The sequence below is a fragment of the Rattus norvegicus genome, chromosome 7 (assembly GCF_021556685.1).
Source record: "Rattus norvegicus strain SHRSP/BbbUtx chromosome 7, alternate assembly SHRSP_T2T, whole genome shotgun sequence".
Classification (NCBI taxonomy): Eukaryota; Metazoa; Chordata; class Mammalia; order Rodentia; family Muridae; genus Rattus; species Rattus norvegicus.
In genome coordinates, this window is record NC_141540.1 from 84,890,529 (window position 1) to 84,900,062 (window position 9,534).

Below are 9,534 nucleotides of genomic sequence, written 5' to 3' on the forward strand. Positions count from 1 at the left end.
AGGAAAGAAAAGTTCAGATTTAACAGACATCTATAGTTATTAGTTTGTTGAAATATTACTTACATTTTGAAAGTACCCTACCTTGCAAAACTCAATATAGAAAGAGGAAATTAATTTCCCACCCTATGTTGCATCTAAGATTATGTTCACTGAATTCCGTATATCTATATGTAAATTTTTAACTCTAAACAAAAATAAAAGGTTAGGTTATAATAGGCATTCATATTTTTGGCTTACTGAACAAACAAATACAGACTAGGTTGAGGCAACATTTCTGAAGTAAAGCAAGTATTGTACTTTGGTAATTGGTCAGTGCATTTATCCTTTTTTCAAGCAAAATGAAAAATGAATCATAGTCAATTTTATTCAAATTCTCTGAAATTTTAGCAAACATGTTAATTGCTTCTAAAAATGTATGTTGTCCTTTATACAGTATGGTTACTGTGTCTTCCACTGTTCCCTTTTTCTTCTTTATAATCCTTTAATAGAAGCCAGAATCTTGGGTTGCCCAATTGGAAGCCTCTGATCTACTGTTCTGATTAAGTTTAAGTTTCTTTTCGATATTCATGGCCAACATTTGGCATCTAAAAGAAAGACTTTCAGTCTTTTCAATCACTTGCTGGTAGGGTGAAACTGCGTTGTTGCCCATTTCCACATGACCTAGTTTAGAATCAATCTTAGCATCCAACCTCACATTTCTAATCAAATTCACAATCCATTTTTCAGCTTCTTCTGGAGTCATATTCAGTTTATCTGCTAACATATTAATACTGATACACTGGTGGATACAACAGAAAGTCTTAAATATGATGAGATGGCATTCTCAATGAAGTCCTCAAGACATGCTCCCAGGAAGAAGTCATTCACAACCACTGATTCACATTCTCTTAGCTTTTTCTGAGTCCACCAAAATCAAAACTAACATATAGGAATTCAACAAATTCTGTAATTGGGTCTTTATATGTGTAAATCTCTGTTGAATAACTTTCACTAGGTCTTTCAGTACCTGCCGGCATTTCCGCATATCTTTGTTGGTTATGACGGCAGTGGTTCATCAGCGGAGAATATGTGGACACATTGTCTGAATTGCATTAAGGTACTGTGGTCGGTAAAGGAAGAGATCAATAATATTATCACGGCCTTTTGGATGGTTGAAAAAAACAGACCAGTGAATGAACCATGTTTGCTGCTGAAGAGACTGGAGTGGAGACCTCACAGAATTATTGTCTATGGTCTCTTTTAATCAAGTAAGGTCTTCCATGGCTGCATCCCAATTCTGCATTAATATTTCAGAGACCAGTTTCCCCCAGAGTGAACTTAAAGCATTTCTATCTATTGCTGTAACCAAAACTCTAAAGAAGTAAAGATACTCTGCTGCTCCAGAGTAATTTCCACACTCAGATTGGAATTTTGCATATCTGTAGAGCATATCTATGTACTCTTGCCTAAACCCATGCTTGTCTGCCAGGTAGTCAAATAATATCTGGCCATCCCTGGTTGACTTCATCTGTCATGTAGTTTCTGGATCTTCAAACATCTTCAAAACTGGTTCTGTTTCTGTTTGGAGCTGTTTCAGCTGTCCAACAACTGTGGTTCTTTTTTCTCTTAAAGCATGAGAGATATCATCAGAATAAAGGTTTTTCTAAACATAGATAGCAAAGCCCACCATATTGGTATCACTAAGAAGATCCAATTTTCCTTGTAATTATTCTTTCTCATTATAAATCTCTTCCAAAGAGAGAAATTCAAGAAGTGGAAAGACCAGGCTTCAATCCAGAAAGTGAGCTAAGCAAGTAGTCAAGTCTACTCGGCCATTTTGCAGGGGGAAAGGAGAGCTTGTTCACTAAAACTTTATTGACAATTGGTCAATGCATTTATAACATCTTATTTCTACTCTTCCAGCTACTCTGAGGTTTCTCATACTTCCTAATAATTCCCTTATTTAAACACAATTGAGTGGATTCTGTTGTCTATAACTGACAAAAAACATACAAATGTCTGTTTAGCAGAGACAAAGAATACACCTGATTGAATCATAAGAGATGGATAGTATTTATCACTAAAAAACAAGAGAAAGAGAACTGAGGTGAAATGAGAATAGACTTGTGGGAAAATGCAAGAGACTTATCAGAGCAAGAGGTGGTTTAATTTGGGTAGAGTAGCATGATCCAAGAAAAGTTGTAGAACAGAAGAAATATTTGTGACCAGATTTATGGGCTATTGAATACAGAGTTAAAACTGCATTCTGAAACTATCATTTCAGAAAAGTGATTATTTCTTCTGTTTGGGGTGACCACTTCCTCTTCACATAAATAAAGATGCTGAGCCTAGTCAATCATTGATTTTTGCTACAAACCTAATCTCTTCAGGCAGTAAATGGTCTTAACATACTTTACTAAATAGTTTGCATGTTTGTGGGAACATACAGCTTTGGACACCCTTTGAATTGAAATTTCCATTTTCTCCACGCAACTGCTCTGCAGCCAGATTTCTCTTTACCCACCTCCATTCTATTTTATGCAATGGTCAGCAAACAATCCCGTTGGACTCCAAGGCTTCCAAAAGCAAGGAGAAATGCTTGCACAAAATTCACCATATCTTCCTGAATCCTCAAGAAAATTAACAGTAAACATTTAGCTCCTGGAGATGACAGGTGACTCATACATCTAGTTCGGTTGGATGAATAAGCCCGCTGAAGGCAAACTATTCAAAATAAATCACAAAATCCTAATAGTGTTTTCTGATTTGTTTTGTTTTGCTTTGTTTTGACAACTACTAGGCCTTTGTGTATTAATTTCTTGTGAACATCAAACTTTTATGTGTTTTCTGCGACTCAACATCTTCTATTTCTCCTTTTTATTAATTTCAATGTATTTTTTCATATTGAGGCTTACATTATTTTCATGCATAATGTATCTTACTGAGAGTAAACCACTACTCAAAGGGTAATACTCAACATTCTATCAGGAAGACCCTTTCTAGAGAATTCTAACATTCCACAGTTCAAGATTCAGAACTTTCATGAATTTAAAGACATATTTGAAATTAAGAGAAAGAGGAAGAAGCTGAATGGGAAAGAAAAAGGAAAAAAATGCTACTTCTTCCAGACCTCACTGCCAAGCCCAGATTCACCAGTCATATCCCAGTAGAACAACAACTCTATAAGGAAGGGTATATCTAAGTGAGGCATCTTTATCAGACATTTCAAAAACAGGAGTAAATATAACATGACACACAGATATATATTTCATCTTATTATAAAAGTAACGTATATGGGAAGAAGACAAGTTGAAAGTTCTTTAGTAGAATAAAAACTGGATTATTCCAGGAAACAAATCTACTCGTGTCTTAGAGAAATAATTTCAGATAGGTGATGTTTCAAACATATTTTTGAAAACTACAAAGAAACCTCTTAACCTGGAGCAACCTTAGTGGCCTTTGATAAACTACATTATTATTACTTCTTTTGAAGAGTTGCTGATCCAACCTTCACAAAGTTTTGACTATAGCTATAATATAATCAGAACTTGGCCTCAAATCCTGAAGATATTTTGCTAATCTCATAATTTGTTTAATGTAATGGCAAATTCTGTTTGTTCATGTGATATATCAGGAATCAACTAAAACCCATGCAGCTGGGCATGCCTATTAGGTATTCTCTTGATTGACTCATTTGAGATGGAAAAACCACACTAATTCTGGGCTACCAATTCTGACGGTAGCCTATGTAAAAGAACACAGAATAAGGAAACTTTTGCTTTTTTGCCTGCTTGCCCTTGTTTTTGCTGGCAAGTTCTTTTGTCAGGTTATGGAGGCATTCCTTTTATAGTATTAGATCATACTTCTTCAGGATTCCAGTGTAGACTGAAGACGGCTATGTCTCTAGGAATCCTTCAGGACTCCAGCACCAGATTGGAACAGCTGAGATATCTAGTCTCATTGACTAAACAACTACTGAATTCTTGGCCTTTCTACCAGATGACAGCTAGTTCACAGCCTGTAAATCACTCTAATAAATTCACGTATGTGACTATTTTTTCCTAATGGAATTAGAACAACTAGGTCAGAGAAAAGGTATTAGGCACTGAGCAGATCATTCAAATCCATCTCAGCCTATCGAATATCATTACTAGTCTTTCTTTAAAACAAAATTCTGATTCTAAAAGATAACTTGAAGCATAGCTGAAATGTGAAATGATGGAGAATCTGAGAAAAATGATAAAGGAGATAAGTAACACAACTGAAACTTAAAGCACGTTTCTGATGAAGAACTGTAATGGTAAAATAACTGTTACAACCAATTATTTATGTGTGTGGTGAAAGCTATAACACAGCTAAAGTGATATTTGTGACCTTAGAAACTCAACGATGGAGATGATAGTAATTAAAAATGGAAGTCTGAAAAAGAAGAATTGGGACTGATACGTTAAGATCAAAGTTAGAACATAAAGGTGATATCTAAGCCATCAGAGCAGAAATTCCCAAATATGATTGGAAGCTGAGTCTGACTTATAAGCAAAATGTTAGGACTGGAGGTAACTTAGGAGGACAACCCAAAATTATGAAAGGGTTGAAGACTGTAGTATGGGTTGCAATAAAGCCATAAGCATCCCAAAGTTTTATTTGTAAACAATACACAGTCAAAGATTTTGAATTGTTCATACACATGAAGAAAAATATTAGACTAATGCCTTCTTACTGCATCCTCTTGCAGAAGATGTTATTGAAAAATGTATAAGGCAAGCTCATTGATCACATTTATAATTTGGAGTGCACTGGTTCTTGTGTATATATTTGGCTTTACAAGCTCAGTTTCTGCTGTTACCATCGTACAGAAAATATATAGTCTTATATAAAATTAAACTCGTGTTTTTCTGATCCTGAAATGATTTCCAAGAGTTCTTCCAACAAGTACGTGCTTGGAATTGTTTTGCGGTATTCAGCACAGCTCACGTCCTGTGGCATGTGGCTGAACTATGCTGCTATTATTCAGGTTAAAATAGCTTTTAGCATTTGTGATTTAATTAATCATCTCCGGGATGCCTTAATATTGTGGCTGGGATCCAGTGCCCTACTGCATTTGCTGAGTTTTGTCAAAAATGGGTGGTATCTCCATCTACTAGCTCAGCTAGGGACAGCAGACCTTACTCTGTCTTCAGTTCTTTGATTTGATTGGAATGCTGAAAGGACCAAGTCTTTATTTTCACCTTGCATCAATGTTGATGAAAATCTCAAAAACATTAAAAGCTCTAGAAAGGCAGAGAATGACTTTGAAATCTCTAGAATAACAGGGAATGTTAGAATTCACCATTATTTCTTTCTTGGAATATGTAAAAACAAGCATATATTTGGAATCAGCAGGCAAAATTCAGCCTGCACCCATCTTGTAACTGGGGGGAAGTTCATTTTTTAAGTGGTCTAAATGTATTTATGATGGGTTCTTGAGCATCATAGCTCTGCTCCCTTCTATTGCTTTATACCTGATGTGTTCAATAGTTTCTTTGAAATTTTTGCCTTTTTTTTTTATTAGCAGTGAAAAGATGAGTCTAGAAATGTAACCAAAGTTCTAATTCTAGGACTGCTTATCATTGTTGATACATTTAAATATTTGTGACAGCTGAATTCTGTTTATCAGGTTATGTTACCCTGTCAAAACAATATGCATAAACCTGAGTTGCTACCAAAGAGCAGGCAGGGTCTCTGGCTTTTGTGAATTAATTCATTTGAATAGCCTTTGGGCCTAAAGAAGCTTCCAAATTTGCATTGAAGATATCAGAGCCCCAGTTTGCTGATGGCTAAAACACTTTTATGCATTATTTGAATTTGAACTTGGCAATCCTTATCTTTGAAACTTTTACTGTCTCCTTCATATCTATTGTGAAGTGACAAAAATAACATGCTATCAATCCAAAGTGGTACTCCTTATGAAGCTGTGTTGAATATGATTTCACTGAGTTTCACAAAATGTCTCCTGGGAATGGATTAAAATATTACTGATGTGTTTTTGAAATACGTTAGTAATTTGATGGATTGCATTCTATTCCGAGGTAGGAAAAAATGTTTTTCTGCTAGAAACAATCATTGTCCTCTTTGTTTCTTTCTAATTGAGAAAGCTAATTAAGACAGCTTTTTACTCTTCAATAAGAGTATTTATCTTAAGCATTATCTTGCTTATTTAGAAAAACATCAAAAGAAGGAAGAAGAGACGTATTCATCTACTTATAAGCAGGATGATTTCAATGATGAGGATATAAGGGCAGCTCTACTCTGGTCCTCCTGCTGTTAAACTCCAAGCTGTCCTTTAGCCCTACTGTCTCAGTTTCCTTGCTCATGGGCCCTTCAGTTCTTGCCCCTTTGGAGGTACTCCTGGCTTACCCCTGGCACGATATAGGGAGACTTTGCTTTCCAGTGGTCACTCCTGCTGTGGTTGATCCTGTGGTGCCCGTCCCTCATGCTGGATTGCCTCTCCCCCATGTACCTCATCCTCCACAGGTATATCATGAGGCTTTCCTTGTCAATCTTGGGCCTGATGTAGCGACTAGGCCCTGGATTACCACTCCTTTGGCAGATTTGGCACTAATCAGAAAAGCTGCCAAAGATTTTGGCCTAGATTCCCCTGATTTTGAAAAAGTACTGAAGCAATGGGCCTATTATAGTTAGTATCATCTCCTTAAGGCGGTACTCAACCTGGACATGTTTCTTAATTAGAGGTCTTTATTTCATGACTTGGCCGAGAATTAGGCTAAAATTAACCTGGATTACAATCTTACCATTACTCTTCACATGCTTACTGGCCACAGGGCATGCATTAACCCTGTCACTCAGGTCACTATTGAACTGTATGCTTACTTTAACCAGGTTGTTGATCTTGTCTTTAAGGTCCTTAAGGCCTGCACCCCTTGAGATGCCTCTGCTTTTGCAACCTTGTCCAGCAGTCTGGAGAGTCCTTCACAGACTTCCTGTCCAGTGTGACTGATGCAGTGGAAAGGTGGGTCAGTACTGGCCCAACCAAAGACATGTTCATCAGGCAGCTCAAATTGAAGGGCCTTAACATCCCCACTTGCAATGCTGTGACAGCCATGGTACCCATAAATGGGTTGTTGCCACTTGTGATTTGGACCCTTGTTCAGGCCCCATTGCAGGCCTGACTGACTCCATTGACACCTTACTCATGGAGCATATACAGAGGATGTACCTTCCCCTTGAAAAGTCCCCCGATCCCACCTGTTGGTGGTGTGGCAAGCCCAGTCACTTTATGTGGGACTGCTCCTCAGCCAGTTCTAAGACCAGATGTCCTTATTGTAACAAAGATTTCCACTGGGCTAGGGACTGCCATTCTCAAAAGAAGGAAGACAATTTAAACTCCAAAAGGGACATCCCTCATCCCTACGAGTAAGGGGGAGCCCTGTTAGCCAGGAGTACTTTGGACCTTGACTGTTTCCTTACTCCCCAATGATGACCATACATTTAGACAGTATACCCATTAAAGGGTAGGTTGACACAGGGGTAGATATCACTATAATAACTAAAAATGAATCACTGAAGTTCCCCCATTGGAGATTCTGTGCTTGACTCTCCAATAGTGTCCTAAATGACCACCCAATCTGTTTGTTGGATGATGATTAGGGATCTTTTATACTTGTTGTGGCTGATGTTCCCCACAACCTTGGGAAGAAAGATTCTGGAAGTCATGGGTTCTGCCCTTTCTGTGGAAAATGCTCCTTTTTTGATGGCATTATACAATATGACCAACTGGCTGTCACAGGTCAAAAAGTCAGGGATCACACAATTCTAATGGCAACTATCCACTTAGTGCCAATTGACATAAGTACCTGACCCTACACCATTGGCCTGGCTGTCTGAACCCAACATGTGGGTAGAGCAGTGGCCAATTTTGGAATATAAGCTTTCTGCTCACAAGGAACTGGACTTGGAACCATTAACTTTGGGTCAATTAGAATCCTCAACCAGCAGACATACTACATCCATTTTTGTCATTAAAAAGAAGTCAGGGAAACATATGATTCTAGAGAATCTAAGAGCCAAAAATGAACATATAGAAAAAATGGGGCACACTCAAGTGGGACTGCTTCATGCTAGTGCTATCCAGCCCAAGTATCATATGATTACTCTAGATTTTAAGGACTGCATTTTCCCAGTTCCTCTGTTTCCCCAGGATAGATGCCATTCTGCCTTTACAGTATGGGAGTCTATTATGAATAAACCAACCAAAATATATGAGTGGACAGTCCAGCCTCAGGGCCTGAGAGAGTTGCTCAGACTTTATACACTCAGTGGACGTGGCAGGTGAAAAGGCCTTTCATGCTATTAAGACCATGAAATCAGCAGTGCTGGTAACGGGCACTCAAGACTGACAATGGACCCATCTCAGGAGTTCAGCACCTTCTTATTCTTGTGGAAAATCAGTTACTCCTGTAGGATACCTTATAATCGTCAAGACTAAGCAATTGTAGAAAAAGAATATCACTCCTTGAAGGAAGCACTAGCTTGGGTGATCTCCCCTGAATCTAAAAGAGATCCACCCACCGAGTAGTGCTGGGAGTCATGTTCCTTGTGAACCTCCTCTCCTTCATTGAGAAAGGGCTGAGGCCTGCTTACAAACATCGGCCATTTTTATCTAGCACTACTCCCCTCCCATTGGAGGGACTCAATAACTTCTCAGTGGTAACCATCTACTCCATTCTGACAAGGGAGCAAGGTTATGTTTGTGTTTTTCCCACAACTGTACTAATATGGGTACCCTCAAGAGATGCTCTCCTGGCCACAGACCAGGGGCAAATGGAGGAGTCAGGAGAGGACTAGGATGAGAAGAAGTAATATACATACAGTGTTTATTAATTTTATTTGTCCTGGGAGGGCTAATCAACTCTAAGATTTGGTGCCCCTGCCCACCATTCTTTTGCCTGTGGCAGTTAACTCCCAGGCTTACCTTCTTTTCTCTTCCAGTGCAAGTTTGGACTTGCCCCTCATGGACTTAGTCATTATTGCACAGTGATTGAAAAGCATCTGGCCCATGAAGGAAATTCTCTGAATTCTCTGCTTTGCCCCCCATGTCTCCTCTATTGGCCCTTACATTCAACTACACAATATGTCCCAGGAGACTTTCATAGTAATATAACCTATAGCACCATGTTAGGCATGGAATTTTGCATTTTCCTTACAGATTAAGAACTTGATGAAGCATTCTCTTTTGCTCCCAGAATCTGAGCCATTGATTCCATGCCATCCCATCTCCAACCACCAAGGGCAAGTATGGTCAGGCAGCAAGCAGTCCAGGGTGCAGAGCAGCAAGGGTTCATGTGTAATATTAACTTTCTTTTTCTTCAGACTCTAAGAGATTAAGAGCCTTCCCTAGTACCATATGAGAGTGTGCAGCAAATATAGAGAAGGTTGTAGGAGGGAGCACACAGAGTGTTCACTCCAACCCCTGTCTCTTCTAAGATTGCTTCTAGGTGCTTCATAAAAAGTACTGATAAGAAGTAGAAGTGTTTTAACTACTTGGTTTTAAGTGAC

The 9,534-nt window shown here is 38.5% G+C and overlaps 1 pseudogene; it reads right to left on the reverse strand.

The window, feature by feature from the left end:
• Positions 1–481: 481 nt before the first annotated feature.
• On the reverse strand, positions 482–9,003 carry Eif3e-ps1 (eukaryotic translation initiation factor 3 subunit E, pseudogene 1; annotated as a pseudogene).
• Positions 9,004–9,534: the final 531 nt, after the last annotated feature.